Genomic DNA, 26,746 nt, shown 5'->3' with positions numbered 1-26,746 from the left:
AGAATTCAGTGACCTCTCGTTATCACAAACCAGAACTTTAGTGTTTTTGTAAAAGTTGAGGAGTTCATAGATTGGTTCCTTAATATCTACTATGGCTCTAGATTTTATTGGAAAAACTATTGCAAATTTAGAGAATTTATCTATTGTTGTCAGGAAATGCGTTTTGTCTGTTGAATAAATGTCCACGTGAAGGATTTCTCCTGGGTACGAAGGTATGGGAGTTGATCCTATTTCTGGGTTGGGGGGATGTCGTTGCTATTTTGTTTCATGACATATTTGGCAGTTTGAAACTATTTCCTTTAGCACTTTTCTTAAGTCAGGAAAGTAGTAATTTTCTAGGATCTGCTGTTCATTTTCGCGACAAGATCTATGTGCACGATTATGCTCGATTTGGAGGATTTCTCTTTGGTCTTCTTTATTAAAAACATCGATAACCTGTTTTGTAGTGTGGCGGAACTTTACCCCTGGAAAAGATGTGGCAAGGTCGTCTTTGATTAGTGCCAAAGTAGGGAGTTCGCATAGCAACCCGTTAACGACGTTCGGATTAACACACTGTTTCATGGATTTCAGTAAATCCTGTAGGTTATTAAAAGATATTTGATGCCTCACTTGTGTCCTAAATAGGATTGACGTGTTAACCGGCAATTTGGCACCCTCTTCCAGAATAATCTGAGTTTTAAAACAATTAATGGGTTTTTTTACTGTAAGTATTGCTTGAGTAAGTGATAACTCGCTATTGGTGGCCATACTTTCTGTGTCTACCTCGTGATTCAATGCATTTATGTGTTGCCGGGAGAGTGCATCAGCCACAAAGTTTTCTTTACCTGGTTTGTAGTGAAACTTTGGTGAGTACTTCTCGACAAAAGCGCGCCATCTTTTCATCTTTGCATTTGGGTTTTTATCAGATAAAGCGAAGGTGAGTGGCTGGTGATCTGTATAAATGTTTAAGTGTTTGACGCCGTACAAATAGTTACGCAGTTTTTGTAGGGCCCATACGATCGCCAAGAGCTCTCTTTCGTTGGTCGCGTAGATTTCTTCTGTCGGAGACAGAGTTCTCGAGATCATGGTGATAGGTCTGCCATTTTGTGACAAAACGGCATGTGAAGAGGCGTCCGTTGTCAAGTCAAAAGGTTGTTTGTAGTCAGGGTAAAGGAGCAGTACGTCTTCTGATGCAAGAATTTTCTTAACTTTACCAAACGCGTTAAGTGCTTCCTTGTCTAGAGTTATTTCTATTTTCCGAGATTGGTTAGCACTGATGTTACCATTTTTTCCACGTAGGTATTTCGTTAGGGGTTTCGTAATCGCAGCATAGTCTTTTACGAATCGTCTGTAATAGCTAGCTAACCCCAAGAATTATCGTAAGGCTCTCAAGGATTTGGGAACAGCGAAGTCCAAAATATCCCTGACTTTATCGGGGCATGTCCTAATACCCTCTTTAGACACTGTAAAGCCCAAAAATTCGATACTTTCTTGAAAAAATTTTGACTTGTCGGCGGATACTCGCATATTAGCAGCGTAAAGTTTGTGTAGTACCTGGTCTATGTCCTTTAGATGTTGCTCGGCATTTTCCGAAAAAATTATGACATCATCTACATAGACGTGACATATTTTACCGATTTCTTCTCTTAATACGTCATCAATGGCCCTCTGAAAACTGCTGGGCGCATTTTTTAGGCCAAATGGGAGCCTACAGAACTCGTATTTGCCATTATTAACCGAGAATGCCGTTTTTTCTCGATCCTTTTCAGCTAGCTTAATTTGGTGGAAGCCGGACTTGAGGTCTATTGTTGAAAAAAACCTGGCATTTCCAATGTTAGCCAAAATTACGGAAGTGTCCGGAATCGGATACTTGTCACTAACTGTTTTGTTGTTCAGTTTCCTAAAGTCTATTACGAGTCTGGATTTCCTATTACCGTCTTCGTCAATGCCCCTTTTACTTACAACCCATATTGGATTATTATAAGGAGAACGGGATGGTCTTATTATACCGTCACGCAGGAGATTCGAAATCTCCTTATTGACAAACTCGGCTGAAGCTATGGGGTATGGGTAGCTCCTTGAGTAAACTGGAAGGTCATCGGTGGTTCTGATTGTTCCTATAATATTGGTATTATAAGGTAGAGCTTCGTTGGAGTCCGCGAAAACCTTAGCGTGTCGCTGCAACAGAGCGGGAATGTCCAACTTGCTCACGTTTGTTTCAATTAATTTATTAACATCCGGGCAATAGTGATAAAATAGCTTTTCCTGTCCCCCATCATAACTAAGAAGTCCGTTTTTACAATCTATTTTACCGTTCACTCCGGTTAATAGGTCAAAACCTATGATACCGTCGAAGGTGTCTAAGCTGGGTAAGATAAAGAATTTAGTATTTTTATTAAAAATGTTGATTGTACAACATTTGTCAATTTCAGTGGTGCCGTGATTTGACTGTAAAGGCGTGATTTGCTGGCTTGATTCCCTTTAGGTCGTCGAACTGTTTTATGTAGCTCTTCGCAGCACCAGTGTCAATAAGGAATTTTATACCTCTTCCCCCGATTGTCCGCTTGATATAGGGCAAGAGGGATTTTGTCCTAAAAAATTCACATCATCATTTATTTCGTCTTGGTATACAACTTGATTACATTCTGCATAACCCTCGCTATGATAGTAATTATCATAACTAGCGTTATTTCAGTATTCTTCCTCAGAGTCGTCCTATTCCTGGGTAAGGTTGTTTATCCTTTGTACCTTGTTTAATGCCTGCTGGCCACTCCCGTGTGGTCTTTTCTCTGGCCTTTCCCTGCCTAGAGAAGCTGGCTCTTGTTTTCCGAAGGTCTGGATGGTATTTCGGTTGGGTAAGCCACTCGAGTTGCCAATATTTGGATGAGGAGCCCTTGGATAGGCTCCTTGATGAAACCTCCCACTATTACCCTTTATTGGCTGGGGTCTATTTTGTCTGAACCTTGAGAGCGATGGGTCTACATCCTTTGGTACGACCCTTTGTCCCTGAGGCCATCGTTGCTGGTCAGGCCGAATCGTTCGGTACTGTGGTAAATACGGAAATTGGCTTAGACTCTGAATTGTCTGCCTGTTAAAAGTCTGGGCAAACATGGACCTAGCTTGATTTGATTCAAGCTCCTGTGCTAAAGCTAAAGCGGAGGGAAGGTCATTAGGCCTGGAGGAAAACAGTATGTCACATAAAGGACGATTGAGTCCCGAAATAAAAATGCGGAGAGCGTCCTCGCGGTATTTATTATTGAGTGACTCTATTAGGGTGGTGTTTCCACCGTGAGTCATGATCGTTTTGTTTATTATAAGGGTCAGTTTCCTTTCAACTTCATCGTAGAACGCTATCACTGATAGTTTACCCTGCCTTAAGGTGGACAGCTCCTGCTCTATTAGATGGATGGGTCTTTTATCGGCGTATGCGAAATCTAGCCTTGCAATAATTGCTTTAAAATTCAAGACTGTGTTGAAGGACGAAAGTACACTGTCTGCTGCCCTTACTACTTTGTTTCTTATGATGCCTACTGCCTGGTAGTGCTTAGAACTATCCTGGTATCCTTCGAATACTTTATACGCCGTGTGCGCCGCTTGGAGACATAACGAGTAGGATCACCCCTGAAATCCGGCATGGTCTTTACTAGGTCTAGGGATTCGTCACACAATACATTTGGATTAATTGTAACTGGTTCATATTGAATTACCTGAGTCGGGGTCTCAATTCTAGCTAACCTATTTGTAAGCTCGTCTATGTGGGTCTGAAATTCCTGTCTAGAATGTTCGGTTGCCGCACGGATTGCGGTATTTAGAAGGGTTTGGAGAGTCTGGGAATCCATAGTCTTTGATTCAAAATAAAAAAATACTATCTTTGCTTTTTTTAAAATTTCGAATGGAAATCTAATTTATTCACACTTTTATTGAGAAATATTAGCTGCTGACCTTTCTACTTACATAAATATTCCCATGTTCATATGTTAGTATGTTGCTGTGTTGGTTAAAGTTGGTTTTTTGGTGGTTGATTGATGGTTGTTAAAGTTGGTTGTCCTGCCAGTTCGGTTCTATGCCTTCGTCGTACACACGTTCTAGCTAGCTATCTATCTAGCTTTGTAGATTCTGTAGATATGGTTTTTAATAGAGTTTGTAAGTTTTTTATTATTTCTGTTTGTGCTTGCGAACGTCGTCGTTTTATCGCTGGATGCGAGTGTGTGTGTGTGTGTGATTTATTTAAGAAGTCACTAGGCACTGACACTTAAAATCCATTAAAAGTTCTTCGGATGATAGTTTTTTGTTTATAAATATTATTCGATATTTAAAGTTTTTATTTAATTGTTTTTCTTTCCAAAAACGTTTATCAGTTTATGTCGAACACAAGGATTTTTTTTAAAAACTTTTGACACTTTTAGCGTGATTTTGAACCGTTTTAAAATTTTCTCAATTTTTTTTAAACGTAACAAACACTCAAGTGATCTTGACTCGTCGAGCGGTGTCGATCTTATGTTCTGAATATTTTCACTTTAGTTGAGAGTCCTTTTCTTTTTAGGAGGTGGGTCCGAACCCACGGCCAAACGCGAGTGTCCTTTACAAGGAGTTTTATTGTTTGGCCCCACGTTGGGCGCCAGTAAAACGATCTGTTAATTTCGTTTTGAATTTTTTATTTCCCTTTACAAGGGCAGCCGGTCTCAGCGGAGAGTTATTACAACTGATTTACACAAAGGCGACGCTAGCGTCTAAATACCTACACTACTTGCTAACTTTAGTTGCTGCACGTTATTTGCCGCGTGAACCAATTCCGCTTATTGTCTTGTATTTGGTTTATTGTTGTCACGCGCAAGACTATAAGTGTTCGATCAGCAATATGGCCGGAAGCGTTATTATTGCAGTACTGAACTTTTCTTTGGTGTTATGTGCAAAACTGTAGACGCGCCGTCAGCAGATTACGTTGAAGCGATATTTGATTACGTTGAAGTGATATTTTGGCCGGATGATTGACTACCCGTGTTAACTTATATAATCCGGTCATATCATTTCTGACATTAAATCATGTTATATAAAATATGGTTTGTTTACCAAGCTTTCGCATGAACGAAAGTCTACAAATTTATTTTATTAAAGATAACGAAAATAACAACCGCGTTCAGATTTAAATAAAATATCTTTTGTAAACCATACACAAAAAGATATTAGATTACATATTTTTATGTGTCGTACCGCCAACAAATACGAATTTCGTATTGAGCATCGATATTTATTCATCAAATACCAATTTCTATCAACACTTGAATCAATGATCTATTGAATAGAGATTGTATTATTTATTGAATGCAATATAAATATTGCACTGTCAATTGTAATGAATCACGAATGATTCTTAATTAACAAAAAGATAAGACGCAATTATTCCGGCACATTTATATTGATGTTATATGTACATAATGCCGTCATGTACAGTAGATTATATGTTTATATGGTATATAACACAATCATGTACGTGTTACACTCGTAAACATGAATTAGAAACCGAAATTAGTATATGGTAAATAAATGAGCTCTGAGCAACCAGAAGAAAACCTTGAAAAATTTCTGCCTACAACATTAAGTGCTCGAATTTAACCTTTTCAATGGTTGTCACCTTGGATTACGGAGATTATTTTACAAAAATGGGGAAAAAGAGCAAGTAAAAGAATGAATTGAAGAAAGTTTGTTTGTCGCACTATTGAACGTTTTTCTCAAATGTCTACAGTTGATGACAGAAAGAGAATTGGTCGTCTTCGCATAGTTCGAACCAATTCAGCTAGAAAAATTGTTCGTGAAAGCATTCGCGGAAATCCCCTTAAAAAACAGAAAAATATGTAAGGGAAATGCCCGTTGACTATAAGTATTCTTTTAACAGTTGATGAAGTTTTAATAAGCAAAATGACAAAATCTACGCAAAAACTTCCAAAGATGCAAAAAGTGTTATTCCAACAATTCAATGTGGTCACGATCCAACTGCTGCAATGGTTTGGTGGGAATCTCCTGTAAAGGCGTTACACTTCTTCACTTCCGTGACTAAAACTGAGGCAAAAGTGTACCATGGGATGTTTTAGAAGGCGTGGTAAAGCAGTTAAGCAATACTCTCTTCGATGAAAAGCATTGGATCTTCCAGTGACCACCCAACAGTGGATTATATCCAAAATTACTGTAGTAATAGCTGTAGAAGATTGGCCTTCTGGAAGTCCAGATTTGAATCCATATACAATACTACAGTTTCTGGTTAAACTTGGAGAACATGGCCTGTTGAAGACCCTACAGAAATTTGGAAATTTTCAAAAAATCTTTGGTTGAAGGAGGGTCGTCAATACCAAAAGAAATTATGCGTGCGGCTTTTGATCAATGGTCAAAGCGTTTAAGGACTTGTGTGACAGCAAAAGATGACCATTTCGCATAAAATTTTGTACAACGCTCATATAATATATGGATTATTAAATACAATTAACTTTATTAAAAAATGTGTTATAGTTTCATTCAGGCCTTCATATAAGTCACAATAAATTTTAAATTCTTATTTATTTAAAAGCCAAGAAACAAAGCGAAATCCTTATATGGAAAAAACGAAAATAACCCAGCTAAATATCGGGTTACATATATATAAATGATCAGGATGATGAGACGAGTTGAAATCTGAGTGACTGTCTGTCTGTCCGTTCTTGAGTAAAAATTGAGAAAATGAAACTAGGTACACGTGTTCCTTGGCAAAAACGTGAGGACAAGTTCGTAGATGGGCGTAATTGGACCACTGTTACGCCCACAAATCGTCAGTAATCGAAAACGTAAAAAGTGACATAAATATGACGTAAATAAAGGCGGCGTGACCGCGTCCCTCATAAGTTTAATATATATATCTTCCAAACAATTAAAATTCTATCACCCAACACAGCACAAATTGTTTTAACTCTACTTACGATCGTGTGAAAGTAGGTAAAATCGGATTATAACCCCGCCCACTCCCCATACAATGGTTTTGTTAAAACTACTTAAAATACGATAAATCAATTACTAAATAGGTCAAAGACATTGAGGAGCCGGTGTCAAAACTTTTAGGTGAAATCACATATCTCGTCAACTGCTCTACCGATTTTAACCAAATTCGGTATATAATAATCTTCTGATCCGTCCATCCGCCTGTGCAAGCTGTAACTTGAGTAAAAATTAAGATATCTTTACGAAACTTGGTACACGTGTTTCTTGGCACCGTAAGACGGTTGGTATTGCAGATGGGTGTAATTGAACCACTGCCACGCTCATAAAACACCGTTAATCAAAAACTTATAAAACGCCATAACAAAGCTCCACAATAAGGTACAAGACTGTTATTTGGAATATAGGATCACATTAGGGAGTGGCATCTGCAACTTAATATTTTTTTAGAAAGTGAGCGTGGTCCGAACCTAATAGATTTAATGTGCATATCTCCTAAAGCTATAATAACAAAATTCACTGACAGTGTGAAAATGGATGAAATCAGGTGGCTAATCCGCCATCCATATAACGCTACTATTAAAAACTACTAAAGGCGCGATAACTCAAGTACGAAACACGTCAGAGACATGAAATTTTATCTCTGGGATGGTATGAGATGCCTTTATTATAAATTAAACAGTGGGCGTGGCACCACCCACTTTTAGATGAAAACCCATATCTTGGGATCTGCTTAACCGATTTGAACCAAATTCGGTACATAAGATTCTTCTCATATTTTTATTTTACAGTGCGCGAAAATCGGATTACAACCACGCCTATTTCCCATATAACACCATTTTAAATTCCATCTAATTCTTTCACTTTCCAATATGCAAATCAGGCAAAAATGACTGTATCGGGATAAAACTTTGCGTGAATAATATGTTTAGAGTATGCCACCTTGTGACCAAAAATTGTCTAAATCGAACCAAAACTGTTCAAGCCCCTGGGTACTCAATATGGGGACTCCATATATATAATTTAAATTCATATAATAAAATAAATAAATTAAACTCTTGATAACAGTAGGTCTTTGTGTCATATTTTGGTTGAATCCGATCAATACTTCCTTTAATAGGTTACGAGAGCAAGTGTTCGGTTATACCCGAACTTAGAACTTCCTTACTTGTTTTATATGAAGTTTTGCCAGCATCTGAAGGCATCTGATTTCTGCAAGTTGGAAGATTATAAAATGTTCGGTTACATCCGAACTTAGTCCTTCCTTACTCGTTTGCAATACTTTTTGCGCTCTCTTCGCTGAATGACAAATTTGTCGTTGGCACTTACTTGTTAAGTCAATCTTAATTTACATCACATTGGCCGCATATTAATCGGCATTTATTTATTGTTGCTCTTTGTTGTGACTGACATTTGCGAGTAAATCAATCAGAAGTATTGAAATAATGTCATCGACGGCGGTAGTTAGATTGAAAATGGTAGTAAACTGGAAGTTATCAAACAGTACAAAGTTAAAGACAAATGAAATTTAAGGAAAAACACCCCACTGCACTCATAGCATAACATAATTTTTTTCACATGACGCACATTACTATATAAACATACTTATGTGCTTATATCCGATATGTGTGAAAAATTATATTTCCTTTAATCATAAGATACCAAAAATCAATGTCAGCAAAGTAGTGCTCAGTAAATTGAAAAATTCTATTAACTCACCTAATGCATACTCAGCATTTTAGCAGTATTCGGCCAGTCTCTGATACAACCACTCGCTTGTAACTACACCTCAATTTCCGCTGAGAGACGCCTGCAGCAAATCACGTATGCAATATGTTGAATATGAGTTCATATGTTTCACACGTATTAGTGATGTGGATTAGGGGTGTGATACTTTTTTTTACAATGTCATTAAAAAAGAAGGGAGACATCAAAGTGCTTTGCTATACTATTTGAAATGTATGAGGACTGATGTACAATGTTTCCTCATTTATTGTAGTTTACTAACATAAGAACCTATACTTATATCTTAAACCCCATTTAAACTTATTAAATTGTCTAAATTAAATTTTTCAAATAACACTTCTTACAAAAATACCCAACAGAATTTAGTATTTTTAAACCTCTTTAGTTTACCACCCTTACTATAGTATCTTAAATACTTAACCCTTATATTTTTATGTTAATTCCTTTAAATATGTTTATTATTAAATTTCATTTATTTTTAATATTAAAGAGTTTACTGACTGGTATTAAAATATCTCATTTATTATTTTATTTTAAGAGTGCTAAAACTAGGAAGTCATACCCCTAAATAACATACATTAGCAAGTAATAAAAATGCAACATAACAAGGTACAACAAGCAATCGATAACATATACTTCATACTCACTTTATCGTAAATCATTGCATAAATTACATCCACGTGAACTATATTGTTAACAGAGAATTGTTTAATTGATTGATTTGGTGAGCGCTTTAATTGCTGTGTCATTAAAACTAATTAGATATAGGGGTCATGTGCTGTAGGAGTTGTATCTTAATTTGAAATATAAATCTTGCAACTTATCGTTTTCTCAGCGATCTGATCTACGGAGTGTCCATTCGATAATGTTTCGCTATAAGTCAAACCTCAGAATGATTTTTTTCCATCAATGTGATTTTTATAAGATAGGGCCATAAAAATTAACTTGAAACATTGGTGGTGAAATTTAAAGGTGAAACGCCAATTAATAGCTCCGATCTCTTGAACGCGGGTGTTACAACAATACACTCGCCAAAATAACACAATACATGTATACCATAAACAGAAACTGGCATTTCCAAACACGTGGTTTAACTAAAACTTACTTTACTAAAGTCAACTTGAAATGCACATCCCGCAGAATCATCCAAATCTCCAATAACAAGCCAAATGGAGCATAAGTTTGACAGCTAAAGTATGACCTGTTTTTTTTTAACTTTGGACACTCACACACTTTTGGGTAATTCAAAATTAGGTATAACCTCTTAAATATCCAATGAATTTGAAAAAACCGATCTTTTACATATATATTTATGTATATATCGAATTTATTTAAGAATATTTTCCTCAAATTTGAAGTTGATATGGCGAATAGTTTCGGAAATATGAGCGTAATTGACCTTCTTAGATATAAATATTTGTCAGAATAAAACAAGCAAAAACGTTAGCTTCGGTGCAAACGAATACCCTTCACAGATACAAAGGTTCCTTACAATAACTTGATTCCGATCTAATTTCGTGAAGATATCTCATCAAATAAAATAGTTTTCCGTGGAAGCGCTTTACTCCGATCGTTCAGTTAATATGACAGCTATATGCTATAGTCATCCGATCTATACAATTTCCTCAGAGATTACATTATTGCCTTAAATAATAATCCATGCCAAATTTCGTGGAGATACCTCGTCAAATAAAAAAGTTTCCCATACAATCACTTTATTCCGATTGTTCAGTTTGTATGGCAGCTATATATAAACTATAGTGATCCGACATCGGCCGTTCCAATAAATTAGCCGCTTCTTAGTGAAAAAAGGCAGGTGCAAAATTTCAGATTGGTAACTCAAAAACTGTGAGACTAGTTCGCGTATGTACAGACGGACGGACGGACAGACAGATGGACATTGCTAAATCAACTGTTCATCATGTTACTCTTTTCGGAGCTCTGTCTGGAGAACGGCTTCGAGATCAAGAAAAACCAAAATTTTTCGAAATTAATCGCCAATTATTAAAATTCATTAAATCCTGTTAGTGCACATTTGTTTATTTATTCTTCAAAAAAAACTTTTAACTTATTCAAAATCTTTCAAAAATTTATACAAGAGAATAAGTCCGTCTTATTTGAATTTTCATCCCATAACGAAGTTGCATTTTTATTTTTCAAGACTGTGCCAATACTCCTATTCTATGTGTTTGTATTCACATGTATAACAAATTCAGCTGTCTTACGTAGAACTCCTTTACAGCTGCCTCTGTGGTTTGTGCAGTCCTGAGGGCCTACTTTTCACCAACATCTCTGGTGTCTGTCTCGTTAGTTATCCATTGAAAAGACACCAAACAAGCGTGTGTCTAAAGGTGTACCCTGCAACTCCCATGTATCGGTTGCGTTCTTTCCATTAATGCGTGACATTGACACATCGCGGCTCACACTGCCGGCTAGAAGACATAAAAAAAACGCGCGGCAGCAAAAGTTCAGCTGTCTTCGCTTAACAATGAGCGTCACGTTCGCTTTGTGAAATTGAAAAAATACAGTCTATTGAATAAAAATAACATAAATTATTCGAATTGAAAATGAAAAGATACAAACGCTGATAAGATAAACATATTTCTTAGATATGTGTATGAAATAATAATTTTAATAATAAAGGAATAGTATTGGATACAACTTCAGTAACCTAGAACAAATAGTTGTAAGAGGAAGCAATAGAAAAATAAGTGAATAGATGCCTATATGCTATTTTTAAGCTTTAAAATAACTACATAATTGTGTATTTAAATACTTTCCTCGAGGATTGCTAAATATATGAATGCTGCAAAGCTTTCTTTTGAATACTCCTACTCAAGTTTGCTTTACTATTTGCCGAGAGGGCTTACGTAAATTTTTTCTTATCATAACTGAATATAAAACAAGTAAAGAAGAGCTAAGTGCGCATATAACCGAACATAATATAGCCAAGCAACTTGCAATGATAAAAGGTGACGAAATAGGACCGGAAACAATATACAAAAGATGGCCAAGATTTTAAAATTCTGAAAAATTCTGAATTCGCTAAATTTGCATAGATTTATTCCGATAGTCCTACCGGTGCTTCATTTATTAATCTTTTGATCGCCTATTTTTACAGCGTGATATAAAGTTATAGAAGTAGTGACATTCACCAAGCAGTAATCAAATAGTTTCTGGGATTTGAATTTCGCGTAAAAGTGCGCGGTGTTACGCCCATTGTCAAATTTCTACACTGAGTCTAATGTATCATGTTGCATATCAAATTCAATTCTTCAGTCGTATTTAGTTAGTGAGTTTTCGTACTTTTAGTCGTTTTCAGCAAAATATTTATATGGGGGTGGGCGTGAATATCAGCCGATTTCATCTATTTTCATTCTGTACTACGGGGTGCTATAAAGACATGTTCTCAGCTACTTTAAGATAAAGATTATACATAAAATTCCAGCAAAAGGCCCAACATTGTTTTATTCATACATTTAAAATATTTGTAAATTTCTCCATAAAAACAGCCGTACAAAAGCTTCAAACTGTCATAGAAGTTTTTATTACATCGCATATGCTTATGTCTACACCCACTCTCTTCAAAAGCAGATGCCCGTATAAAGCTTTCGCCTTTATCTCACTTAATTTTACTTTCGACAGCAGCAATTACACGCAACATCACAAACAGCTTTCGACAGCATTTCCGGTATATGCAGCAACTAATTTCAGCACGCCACCACCTCCTCATCCCCACACCTGTGTAATTTAACATTACTTTTGACTGGCAGCCTTTAAAGTTGAACTTCGCGACAACTTCTTTCATATATTCTTTTATATGGTTCACATGTGATTACAGCACTTTCTCTTATATACAAATATATATATACATGCATGTGCTTATCTTGCTCAACTGTTTATTCTTACTGTCTTCAAATATTTAAATATACACATATGTGTGTGTGAGTGACGGAAATGATAGCGGATATACTTGTCAAGATGGGCGTATCACAGCGAAAAAACGTGTGGAATAATACGTGCCCTTGTTCTTACAATACCGTTAAGTAAATACCGTTGTTTTTATACTCTTGCAACATGTTGCTACAGAGTATAATAGTTTTGTTCACCTAACAGTCGCTTCTAACAATTAAAGCTAATTGAGTCAGATATAAGGTCAAATATGGTATGCATATATACAAGTATATGACCAGAATGACGAGACGAGTTGAAATCCTTTTAGCTATCTGTCTGTCCTTCCATCCGTCCGGGCAAGCTGCCACTTGAGTAAAAATTAAGATATCTTAATAAAACTTAGTACACATTTTCCTTGGCGCCATAAAATCTTCGGTATTGTAGATTGGCGTAATCGGATCATTGCCACACCCAGAAAACGCCATTAATAGAAAACCTACAAATTGCTCTAACTATGTTTAGCCGAAAATTAAGATACAAAACTATTATTCAGTATAAAGAATCGCGTTAAGGAGGGGCATTTGTGGTTTGAAAATATTTGGAGAGTATACCTCTTATGACAATGTGAAAATAGTTGAAATCGAATGGTAACCCCGCCCACTCCCGATATAACAGTTATGTTAAAAAATACTAAAATTGCGATAAAGCAATAACTAAATGCTTCAGATACTTTAAATTTCACACCCAGGATGGTACAAGAATGCTATATTGGAACCGGTGTCAAAATTGGACAATAGGCGTGGTACCGCCCACATTTAGGTGAAATCACATATCTCGCGACCTACTTGACCAATTTTAACCGAATTCGGTAGGTTATTTGGTCATTCGTATATAATAGTGCCTTTAAGGTGTGCCACCTTATAATCAAAATCTGTTTAAACCGGACTAGAACTGATCATGCCCCAGATACTGAATATGAGGACCCCAGCTCTATAGTCAACTTTTCGCGAAAATATCGGTCAATCTGTGGGATTTATTATTGGAATAATTCCCTCGGTCCCTATACACCAATTATAAGATTTTTGAACTTCCGGGTGGCTTTATACCGAATAAATTGGTTAATATATAAGGATATCTCAAGGTTAACTGAATGTAGAATATTGGATATACCTACTTTAATTTTACATAAATATAATGATTTTCTTTATTCTAAAAAACCTTATATGTATATGTCGGTCGCTTGAAAATATGTTCTCGAGTACACCTGAGTAATGTCAAAATGTCTGTCGGTAATCTACAGTATATAAAGATTTTTGCCTTCCCAGCTGTTTTTAAAATAAATAATTAATAAATTCTGATCCTTTGGTTGATGTTTACTTTACCTTAATATATTTAATTTAGCCTCTTCGATTGAGTTTATGTCAAATATGTCTCATTTGAAGATGACTTTAGCAGACGAAAAGCAAAATATAGTTATAAAACTAATTCAATCTATGACTTATAATACGAGTATAACTTAATGTAATACCAAATTTGGTTGTAATTCATTGAAAGTATGAAATGTTCGGTAACACCCGAACTTAGCCCTTCCTTAGTTGTTGTATTTATATTTGAAGTTGACATCGTAATTGAGGACTTTTTTACAAGTGGTGGGACAAATAACTTATGTAAACCAATTTGGAAAGCTTATTGTAATATTATACAGAATTATAAGTGTTGTGAGGAGGTAAACTTATGTAATATAAAGTTTTAATAAATTTAATAATACGTTCTCAATAAAACTTTAAGCATTTTTTTGAAATCTAGCACTTACGCCTAGCTTAAAGTGAGAGAGACTGGTTAGACTTATAAGTAAAAAGATCCAAGATTTTTAATCATTGTGCTAATCACAATTGAAAAGTACAATAACCTTACACGCCAAATTCTTTTGAGAGAAAAGAGACTCAACTTTACATTAAAGAGCAAATGAGTTATTGGATTTGTGAACTTTGTTAATATATTTTTACTTAAAGAGGTGTCCTAAAGAATTTATCTTCCTTTTATTGTTTTCAGTATTTCTAACAAGCAGGCTGAAAAGATCAAATGGTTTCTATTATGATAGGGAACTAGAATTGAAAGCATTTGTTATTTTCAGACTAAACCTCATAAATTTTACAGCAGTCGGACGGTTTTATAAGATATAGCAATTTGATGGACGAAAATTTGATATTTTAAAAAACTTGTATTTCAAGTGTTAATGACTATTTTTAGGTGTAAAAAATGCTTACGAGTATATTAAAATTTCATATGGGGCATATGGGCACCGACGACAAGAAACCCAGTGAACATCCAAAACTGTCTGTTACGGACGAAAAACAAAAAAAATTGACGATATGATTTTGAATGACCACAAAATAAGGATTATCGAGTTAGCTGACTCTCAAGAGTCTATCAAAAACAAGACTGCAAGAGAATACGCGCTGAAAGTAAATTTAATGTCAAAGAAGGCGTATTCGTCGAGACTCAGACCAAAATCAAATACTAAAAGGTATTTTGTTTACGAACTATTCAACCCTCCCGTTGTGTGAATAGTTAGCGTTCAAAATTTTATTATTCTGTTGAATAGCTAAATTATACAAGACCTGCACCTTTTAATTGTTCTTGCATTTAATCATTCTCAGCGTATGTTCTACGCTCTATCGTTTCTGCTTTACCCACTAAATTGTAAATTACGGTATAAGAGTCCTACAAAAACCTCAGCTACAGTGGTCGAAGTTTACGTAGTTTTAGTCAATATTCGATCTCCCGCCATAACCTTAGCGCCAATGCAAAGTAGCCTCTTAGATCTGTTTTAAACAACTTCTGAAGATACTTAATAGTTTGAGAGAGTTTAAATTGATAGCACCACCGATTAAATTAATGAGGGTCTAATTCTTTGTCATATCGTTGTTCAGTATACTAACATAATGTACTCCATGTTCCCTCTGAAAGTTTATTTTCAGACTGCAAACATAGTTCGACAGCTTTGAAATTAATTATGAAATAAATAAAATCTTTTTTTTTGCTATTTAGCTCTGAATAAATAATGGATTTGACACATTTTACACAGGAATGATCAAAGAACCTTGTTTTTCCTATTTCTCACATTTTAATCCAATCTATCTACATATATACAAAAATGAAACCCGTTTTCCGTTGTCACGCCATAACTTGAGAACGGCTAGACCGATTTGGCTGTTTTTTTTTTTTGTGTAGTTTTCTAATACTCTGTCGAATGTCTCAGAAAGATTGAAAAAATACGATTAATTTTGCATATTTTAAAAACGCGCGTAACGAATGTCATCATCATTCACAGCCATAGACTATATTGGAAGAGCATCGTTTGTTCGGAAATGTGGTTACTTAATTAAATTTTATCGCACTAATTTTTGAAAATTACTCGCCACAATTAAATGTACCGACTTTGACGGTAATATTAATAATACCAGTAATAATTTCATTTTAATTTAAGTATTTAATAATAATAAAATATGTATAATATGAGTTAGATTTCAGAATAGAAGTTAGATTTCATATACTTTCGGCAACCAAATACGAAATGCCCTAAACTTCCAGCCAATTTCAGCACTATCGTACACGGACAAAATTAATTAATTGCCTGTATTTTCCCAGTCGCACAAAATAATTATTTAAATCATAACTGGCTCTGTAACTGAGCTATATAGACAGAAAAATATGCTGAAATTAGTTTTGATAATAACATTTTACTAAATTAAACTGCTTAGGTTAGGTTAGGAGGTCGATCCCATAAAAAGGATCCCACTTGGACAGCTTAAGACGCCGGTCCGTTGTGATACCTACAAAACTCCTATAATCTGGATCAAAAGATCCTTACAAGTCGACGAAACGCTTTGTGCTTACTACAAACTTGTTAAGATGGCCAAGATCCATTTCGGCTAAGTATTCAGGTCCGCCAAAAGTGTGATTGCCGAGATATTTTAATCTCAGCCTAGCGAAAGCCGGACATTGGAGGAGAAAGTGCCGGGATGATTCCACCTCGCCCTCCTCTATGCAACTTTGGCAACTAGCATCGGGTAGTACTCCAAGCCGTACCGCATGAGTGCCCATTGGACAGTGTCCAGTGAGAACTCCTACCATAGCGGCGAGATGCACTTTGCTCACGGCGAGAAGTTCCCCCGACCTCCTGCGACCCACTCTTGGCCAGAAGGATCTCGTGGTCGCACAGGACTTGGTCGTCGACCAGCGTCTGCTGAGTGCACGCGAGGTCCATCGATCCAAAGCTAGAGCGCAAGACGCTAACGGAGATCCAACCCGATCCCATTCCGATGTGTGCGGGGCAAAGGTGCCCCCCCTGGCTAGCTCATCGGCTTTGCAGTTTCCAGCGATTCCGCTGTGACCAGGCACCCAAACGAGCCTGATGTTGAAATAGCCAGACGCTATCTCTAGAGAGGACAGACACTCCTTGACTAGCTTTGATTGCACGGTTCGCGCGCTCAAAGCTAGTATTGCCGCCCTACTATCGGAGTGGATGCTCACTTCTACAAACGAGGCTGCACTACGCGCAGTACTTCTACCGCCACCTTGACAGCAGCCACCTCCGCCTGAAAAACACTACAGTGATCCGGTAGCCTGAAGCTAAGACTGACGGAGCTATTGTAGGCGTGGTCCGCAGTGCACCGGAGATTCCGATGAGCGCCGCTCTTTGGACCCCCTTTTTGGACCTTTCGAGCGCCCTCCACCAGACGTACACACCATAGAACATTGTTGGCTTAACTACGGTTTCGTAGAGCCAGAACACCACCTTAGGTGAGAGTCCCCACCTCTGCTTACTCAATATAATTCAATTATACCTTAGTCACAGCAAGGCGTGGCCGGGGTCTTCTAGTTGATAATAAATGTTTGCAAAACCTGAACACTTTGTCTCTTTAACTGTCATTCATAGGGTCGATCGCAGGTAGTTAAAAAAGTTTTAAGCAGGGTAACTAATTGCTTAATATTAAGAGAAGCAACTCAATCAACAAAACTGAATCACTTATCTTAAAGTCACGACTGAAAGTAAGGCAGAAGAGCATCTTCTATATTAAGTTTTTTGAATGCATAGAATTTCTTACAGGGCGAACCAAGCAGCCAAGTAAATACATTTGTTTGACAATTATTACCAATATATTTTGTCAAATTAACATACCAAGTTGTAGGTACTACAGACCAATATTTAAAAATGTTTGTCTCTTCAAACTCCAAGGATAGCGAGTCCAACAACAAAGCTGAATACTTTTTCAGTGAATACCTGCATGAATGAGAAACATAATAGTAATATTCTAGTAAAGGACAAACAATTCCCTCCAGGTGAAGCATTAAACCAAGTGTACGGATGATCGCAGCATTTGTTGAGGCGCGTATTATAATATTCCAGGTATGATTCTCAAAGGACATAAACATCAGCAAGTCGACGACTGTCCAGTCGTACATACTGGAACGAATTCACCTATTCAATATAAAACCCACTGAAACTTTAAAATATGTGCCCGAATTGTTTTGGTTCATTTAAATATCATACCACTCAACACTTAATTTGCTTACGCACTTCAATTACTATTCCACGTAACATCCACTCCACCAGTCAGCTCTGTTGGCTTCCTCATTGTCAGCACGCCATTGTTGTTCATTGTTGACGTCCGCATTGTCGCCAATTACCAGCGTATGCATGTGATGCGCCTAATAGTAGGCAATTACTTTTAATAGCGCCTTCATCGGCTGCATACGTTCGCTTTACTTCAGTTAGATATTTCAAAGTAATAAAGCTGTTGAAGCGGCAGATAGTCACAGTATGGTTCACAATAAATACGTTAAGCAACAACAAAAACAAAATAAGTGGAATATAGCGGAAGTCTCTTAAACAATATTCGAGATAATGTGATTGCTGGAAATGCGCGGCAGAGAGAAATCACCACTCATTATGTTGGAATAACTTCTGCAAACACAAAGCCGCCATTTGATTTAATGGCATGAAGAACACCATTTTTATTATTAGTTTTTTTCAAAGACTTTCCAATAATTCCTCATGCCTACACAATACACAAGTAATAAGTTGAGTTATGTTGAACGTACACTCCATATATGTGACGAGTTTCGTGGGTAATGATCGAAGCCAACCACATTTAATATAAGTCTCTAACTAAAATAAAAGATTACTTGAAAAAAATTTCCAGCAAAAAATTCAAACGATAAATTTGATCGCCACACGCCAAGGAATGCCGCTCTTTCTCATGACAGCTTATAAATATAAAAAATAAAATAAACAAATAAGAAATACAAACCAGATTTTTATTTAAATATATAATTATATTATTACTCATCGTTCTAGCTCTCTATTGAATCTCTACCAGCTTAAAGTTTCCACTTTCTCTAAGTTTTATCCCAATATCCTTATCGGCATCTTTAATAGCCCTTCAAATAAGTTTAATCTACTTTTAATGCTCGATGTCTTTAAAGAATGCCCAACTTATGTATTCGATTTCTGTAATAAATTTTTGCAAGAAAAAAGTCATGTCACAATAGCACTGGTTTTTAAACAATTCATCAGAATAGTCTTGACCTTTGAGATAAACAAAGAGAATGGGCTCTGTAGTTTTCCCCTTCTGCATATTCTTAATACACAAGCACAAATCTGTAACGATCTAAACTATGTAAGACTTTTAACTGCGCAAAATACTTGTACAGTTATAGTCTTCACGAAAATAATGTAAGCAATTGCTGAGTTTCACAAAATTTCACCAAAGTAGCGCCGACGCCTAAAATTGTATTACAACAGTCACGATACAAGAGATAAAATAAATTATTTTTATATTTATATGGCTTATTAATCATTACAACTGCCATTTCGTTTGTATATACAATATATATTGTATCCAAATATAGAAAAATAAGAGCAAATAAAATATGAGAAACCAATGCACTTGTAACTCGGTACATACTTGTTTATATATTATATATGTATATATAATATATATATGTATACTCGTATATATTATTAGAGAACATCTATTATTACACTAGTCGACTATTGAAAGTATCTTATTCAATTCTACAATATCTATCGAGTTAAAAAACCTCAGATAACTGAAATATGTTCTTCAAATCATCTTATTATGTTGTTTTCTTAATTTAAAGTGCAGAAAGGTTGCAAATAGAAATTAATTTAAAATTTCCAATTTTTGATACTCCACAGCAACATTCACTACCCAAACCGCATTACTGGATTGAAGGCGTGAATATACTAATAGGTTTATTTGACGACAGGAGCGTAAGATTTTCTGGTTCGCAAGCAGTCTATATAAGTTTCCCTTGATGTAGTTAGCCCAAATTCTATTAAATATCTATATTCAATTTAGAGAAGATTAATGGTCACGGCAAACAATGATTTTTATAGGAGAAACACAACGGTAAGGCCCAAGCCCTCAGTAGAAGTTTAATATTATATATTTTCAAGAAACACAACTTTTCTCTTGGAAAGAAGTGTTTGAGTGGTTTATTTAAGTGGACATGCATTATATGCTTTACAAATATAGGTCATGTTTAGATAGGTAAGAGTTTAACTTGTTACGGCACTAGAACTGGACCGGGCCGCTCTAATTTCTCGACCTCAAGAAAATCAGCAATATTATGGAATTATTTATGTGTATCATAGAGTAATGTATATGCAGACATTAATACTCTCTCTTACAATACAAGGCAGCCACGTGCAAAAGGAAGGAAGCCTTTCCAAATTACCGTTAGCAGACAGTGAAAGCTTTTCCATAACTCTTTGCGGGCAATCCGATTTGATGAAAAACCTCATAGAACAATTGGTGGGCAGAGCTGCATCAAATTATTGGCTGAAAGGTGTTTGACTGCCCAACCAAAGAAATATAAAATTAACCTTTGCAAAGGTTAAAGTGCACACATCTTCTCGAACGATGTCCAATTTTTTAAAACTTTGAACTCAAACTTTTGGTGGTAAATATTTTACCAGAAAAATTATAAATCAATCTGCGTCGCACCCAGCGAAATATTCGAAGATAATTTTCCTTTACTTTAGATGACGTAAGATCACGTGCAGTGGAATATTTTCTGATGTGAAAAAATTAGTACCAACTAAGTAAAAGTTACGGCCTAAAATTCATTAGAATATTAAAATTTGGTTCTTTAGCTTTGGTTCATAAAGTTTCGAATTAAATCTTCCGAATTAATTTTTTTTTATATCGTTACACTGACGAGAGACGATCTTCTGTCGTGTGTTACAATTATGGATGCTTAACTAAAACTTCAAATCGGATGAACATACAAGGAAAGAAACTCTTGCCTCAATACTAACAGACTTTACCAGACCTGAGAGCCCTCCTTATTCAAAAACCGTAGGCGTTTAAAGGAGAGGTCGAAAGCCTCACAAATAAACACCGAAAGGTAATTTGGGATATCTCTTACGGCAGAAACAGAGCCTGCGTGGTGGTATGGAAAGACATTAATTTTCTAGGGGATGCCTACAGAGCAAGCCTTACTACATACAGTAAGGAGATAAGGAACGCTAAGCGAGATAACTTCAGGAAGTTTTGCGTGGATGTATCGTCAACCCCCGCGGTTTTAAGGCTACACAAGGCCCTCTTCAAAGGAGCTGTAGAGACAAATCTGTCCATTTGGGAGCCAGATGGCACATACATAGCCAGTCTGGAAGGCAAGACGAAGCCTGGTACTAGATTCAAAACTCGTGGCAAAAGCCACGAGCGCTAATGGTGTGCAAACGTCTATGCGGTAGAACCTGTGGTGGTAAACCAGCCATACTAAGCTGGATATATACAGTGATATTCAGACTAATGATCACATATGGAACGGCGTCATGGGCACGAAGAGTCTTACTCACTACTGTTAAGAAACAGTTTCTATGTGCTCGTGCCAAAGCGCTGCGCTGGAGATGATTGACCTCACTCCGCTCCATATCTTTGAGGAGATGCGAGCAAAAAGGTCCTATCCTGCTGTCATCAGGGCACGCCAGGAACAGAGAATCTACTTTGAAAAGAGTTTCAAAGACTCACTGGGCAACAAAATAATTGGAAGGACTCCATTCTTGAGGAGTACTTTCGCACAATGCAATGGTATACAGACGACTCGAAAACGGCAGACAGAATCGGAGGTGGTATAGTAGGACCACGTACCAAACTATCAGTGCCTATGACAGGTTTCCAAGCATTTTTCAAGCTGAGGTTTATGCCATTCGCAGATGGGCTGAGATAATCCTAGAAAATCCTATCAGGGCGAACGTTTATTCATTATCAGTGATAGTCAAGCGGCACTTCAGGCAATCTCGTCCGTTGAAATTAGATCAGTAATAGTACTGGAGTGTATAAAGGTGCTTAACAGGGAAGCTGCGACAACCGCAACCGTTTTTCGCTGCCGGTCCCAACACACTACGAGAGGAGCTACGCAAAGAGGAAAGAACCAGTAGAAAATGCCACTTTCCACAAGTTCCTGAGCTTCGACAGGCAAGGGTGTTTCTGGAGGATTATGATACAAGACTATTCAAGAAACTAACCGCTTTTCACAGAGACAAATTAAGTCAGCTTGTTGGATTTAATACAAGTCACTGCAGGCTGAATCCAGGAGCTTTACTAAGTGTGTTTGATATAGTGGATAGAACAAGTCAGAATTATACTGTCTTCTTTGATTTATTACTAAATGTCTTGGCCTCATATAGCTTTGCTGTGGGCTGATCAACCACTAGTTGTAGGATTCCTAACTGGTTACTGTCTAATGCGGTGCGGCGAAAAAGTTTCAGCTAGCTCGATCCAGATTTTGCAAAATTGAGTTTGAACCTCTTAATAAATATTAAAAGCTTCAAAAATAATTCCATAACTTGTCGCACCAGCCTTCTATTGCACTTCCGGTAGCGGAACAAACCCACAATCTTAAAAGTATGACATAAAAGAATATGTAGGTACGTATTATAACCGTAATTAAAAAACACGACCGCTGGACATAAGCTTACGTCTATTCAGCTATTATGCGTTATACAATTCCTTTTCTCCCTGTCCAGCATTCAATCGGTTATATAATAGCGGAATTGATTTCTCAGCAACAAAACCCTCATATTACTTCCTTTTGTAAGCGTTACAATATGTTAGTTTCTATGGCTTCGGCAGAATTTCCATTAATATGAACAAAACATTGGTAACAATAACAACAAAACAAATCGATGATTAAGCAGGAAAATACTGGAAATTGGCAATGAAGTCATTGAAATGAATTCTGCTTACATAAATAAACTTACACAATATTCACAAACAAAGGCAAAAACATACCTGCATGAATATTAGAAAAGTAATAGAACTTTGCTGAAATCTTTCACAAATTAGCCGTTTTGGTCCCGCAAGGATGCCGTTAGGTAATACGCATTTATGAGGCTTTAAGGACTATACATGAAATTTGACAAATACATTTATACTCATTAACAAGAATATTACAAATTTTAATAACATGTGATTCTTACGTTTTGCGAAGAAAGAGCTTTCATGTGTGGAACGAAGAGCTTTCATATTTTTATGGTATATGCTTTATTATTACATTACATTGCATACTTTATGGCGTTTTAACGTGTAAACGATATACTTGTACAATGTAGTAACTAAAGCTATTTAAGCTTAACTGTAAAACATTAACTGCTCAATAAAGATAAGAGCGTAATTATGTCATATTTAATGTTAATCTCAAAATAGCAAGCCAAACTTATTTAGCATCATGTAACGACTGAAAAAGAAGCAGCGTTCCCTTTTTATGTGGAATCTTTTATTATGAGGGTGAAATTTCCTAAAAGTCTGTCAAATTAAACATATGTTTCTGATATTTAAGTTCCCTATGGTACCTAAACGGTAATATTTGGTTCAAAAATATTAAAATTTTTAATTTTTAATGCCACATTAATTCTAGTGGAAAATGCGCACCTTCACCGATTCCGATTCGCACAAGACAGTTTTGTTCAGCGATCAAGCTCACTTTTGGTTGCATGGGTATTTTAATAAACAAAATTGTTGCATTTGGTGTGATGATAATCTTCAAGCCATTGCTGAGACGCCGTTGATGTGGACTACCTTTAGTTCCAACAAGACGACTTTACATGTAATACAGCCAACGAAACAATAAATTTCTTGAAGAAAACGAAAAAGTGATCAAAAGATTGGCTGGGTTTATTTAAACCAGCCGCGGCAAATATTTTTCTTTATAATGAAAGCTCTTGGCCATAACACCAAATTATATGAGTTTAATTTCTTCTTGAAACCACGTGTGTAAAACGAACACCCTCTAGGTTCATTTAAGAGTGATCATAGGCCTTTTGTTAACAAAAATTAATTAGTAGAAAATATATTAATGGTAAATTTCAAAGCTTTTTTTATTTTTGTTTTCAAAACAGGCAAAGCAACAGTTAATTAAAAATATTTCATAAAAATATTAAGCAATTATTTGGTAAGGTCTTTTCTCAATTTTCCTTCACCAGATGTCTTTCTCATTCTTCGAAGCAGATATTTGTGTTTAGGAACCAAGAAAAGAGTGTATCAGATCTATAAGATAGTTAAGCAATAGCTTTTGCTTGCAAACCGTTAACAATAATATTTCTTCGTTCGAATTTTGCTCCAAATTTTTAGTGGGATTCTGTCATTATATCGCTTCATACCCAAAACATTAACCGATAGGGCCTGAGTCGGTCCATATGAGATGTTGTGAACCTCTGATATTTTCAGCGCTGACATTATGGGGTTCGAATACAATTTTTTCACTTGCTTGATATTGTAATTGTTGTAGAGCCGGGTAGATGACTCATATATGACTCGACCCTAAGTAAAAAAATATACATATGAAGGTTAGCCGAAATGTGGTCGTTGCGATCTGCTGTTATATCAGATAAGAGGACGATATTAATGCTGGCTGGCTGGTAGCACACAAGATTTGTTAATGAAATGAGTTTAAACTTTATTAATCTGAGTGATGTTTATTGTTTCTATTTCTATAAAAATTAAAGGGTAGAAAGTTTTTAAAAACGGCACTATACCTTTGCAGGTGAAGTATTGGTTTGAACTGCTTCAAACATAGTTAAAAAGTATTGCTATGCGGTATTGGATCGATTTTACATCAATTTTAAATATAAATTAAAGGAATTACCCCAATCCTTCTTAGAGACGATATTACTTAAAAATTATACTTTGAAAAAAGCTTTAAGCTGAGAAGGAGCACTCTGTAAGGGTATACAGATGGCTTGAAAGCTGCAGATAAAATTAGTGCTATGATAGGGGACCACGTACTAAACTGCTTATGCCATCGGTAGGTATGCAGAGGTTATATTGTATTATGGAAAAAACTATCACGTAGAACGTATCGTCTTTTTCAAAGTGGCACCTGTTTACAAGAGTGGTTTGGTGTTGGATTTCAAGACTGCCATTGTTGGTGTTACCCCGCAGACAACAGCGCATACATTCCAGAAATCGGAGCAATGAATCACCCTTTTAGTGAAATTTGATGTTCAGCGACCACGTCCAAAGTGCAAAACTGACTTTCAGAAAAATATTAAACCAATTACCAATATATCCCGAATTAATTTTCATTAAGTTCTAATAACGATTTAAATTTGCATTTTTCATGTCTTCGGACAACAACAAAATACAATTTCATTTGGTATTTACTATTTAGGTTCTCTAGCCACAGTCACCATTTGACTCGCAAATACGCTTGTGTGCACCTCCCTAATTATTAACATGAGTGCCAGTATACAATATATTTGCCACTGTCAACAGAGCAATCACGTCACGCCGCCGCTTATACAGCTTCGCGGAACAAGTGCGCCTTACGATATGCAGCAAACTATATAAACCTTCCGAGCGCCACGCAAATGCGCCATTTACGCTGAGTGAGTTGAGTGTTACAGAACAAATCAAACCGAATCTGAGCAATTTACACTTAAGTGGAATAATACTTCGATAAGCAACACAATTAGAAAAACACAACGACAACAAGTTTGTAAAAATCCGACTCAAATTAAAGAGATTAAAGCAAGCAACAAGAATTAGCTAACGGCTTTAATAACTGTTTCGGTGCAAAAGCATAGTGTAAAACTGAGCACCAATTAACTGTAAAGTGGAAAAAAACTTACGCTTATAAATACAACAAAGCAGTAAGCCCTCAAGCGCTAATGATGGCTGTGCGGCAAGGGAGCCAAGGAGCGCTCAACCTGCAGTTGACCACTCAGTCACCGCTGTTGTTGTTGTTGCCGTTAATGCTTTGCTGTGAAGTGATTTTCATGGAGACGATTGACGCAGCCGAGTTGCCGGCCGAACTGATGTTGGAAAGTGTTGGTTTACTAAAGTCGATGGAACATGCACAACAGCAACAACAACTACAGCAACTGCAACAAAAGCAACAGCACTCAAAACAACAAAAAGAACATATGTTAAATGAACAAGTGAAACGCTTTGCCTTTGACACACTGAACTCTGCCAGCACCGATGTCGACATCGATAACATGCAACTATCCGAAATGTCACCGGCCGATTTCGCGCGCTACGAACGTGAGCTCTTCCTGCAGAGTGCCATTGATGAGACCTCACTGGGAGCAGCCGACGATGTGGAGCTGCCATTAGAGCCGGTTAGCATGGAGCAGCATGCAGATTTAATGGAACGTACACTCGATTACAAGCAGCAACACCTGCCGACAACCATGTGGTTGCAGCATAGTAGCAGTGGCGGTGATGGCAAAAAGACCGGCAACCCTTTCTCAAAATTGCATCATCAACACCAGCAGCAGCATCGCTTGAGTGGTAACGCCGCCCCCGCTATCAATTCGGTCACACTCGCCCCGCCGCCAATGCCTGTAGCAGCACCCCTACGGCATTGTGCCTTGGAAGTTTGCACAAAAGTGACAGGTGTTTGCCAGGCAATGCCAACCATCGGATCTGCTTGTGTGGCTGGCAAAAACATTGACGTCTACAATGAGGATTGCATGTAAAGTGGCCGCTGAGTGGCGCAGTTCACAACGATTAGAGTTGTTTTTCAGTTCCTCCTTGCATTTGTACCGAATTATTGAGACTCAGTTTGTTTAAATACCGTCTTCAAACCGTGCAACGCTTTTGCACTTATTTTATTGTTTCATGTT

This window comes from Bactrocera oleae, chromosome 6, assembly GCF_042242935.1.
Source record: "Bactrocera oleae isolate idBacOlea1 chromosome 6, idBacOlea1, whole genome shotgun sequence".
NCBI lineage: Eukaryota > Metazoa > Arthropoda > Insecta > Diptera > Tephritidae > Bactrocera > Bactrocera oleae.
Note: the sequence above shows the minus strand (reverse complement) of the source record.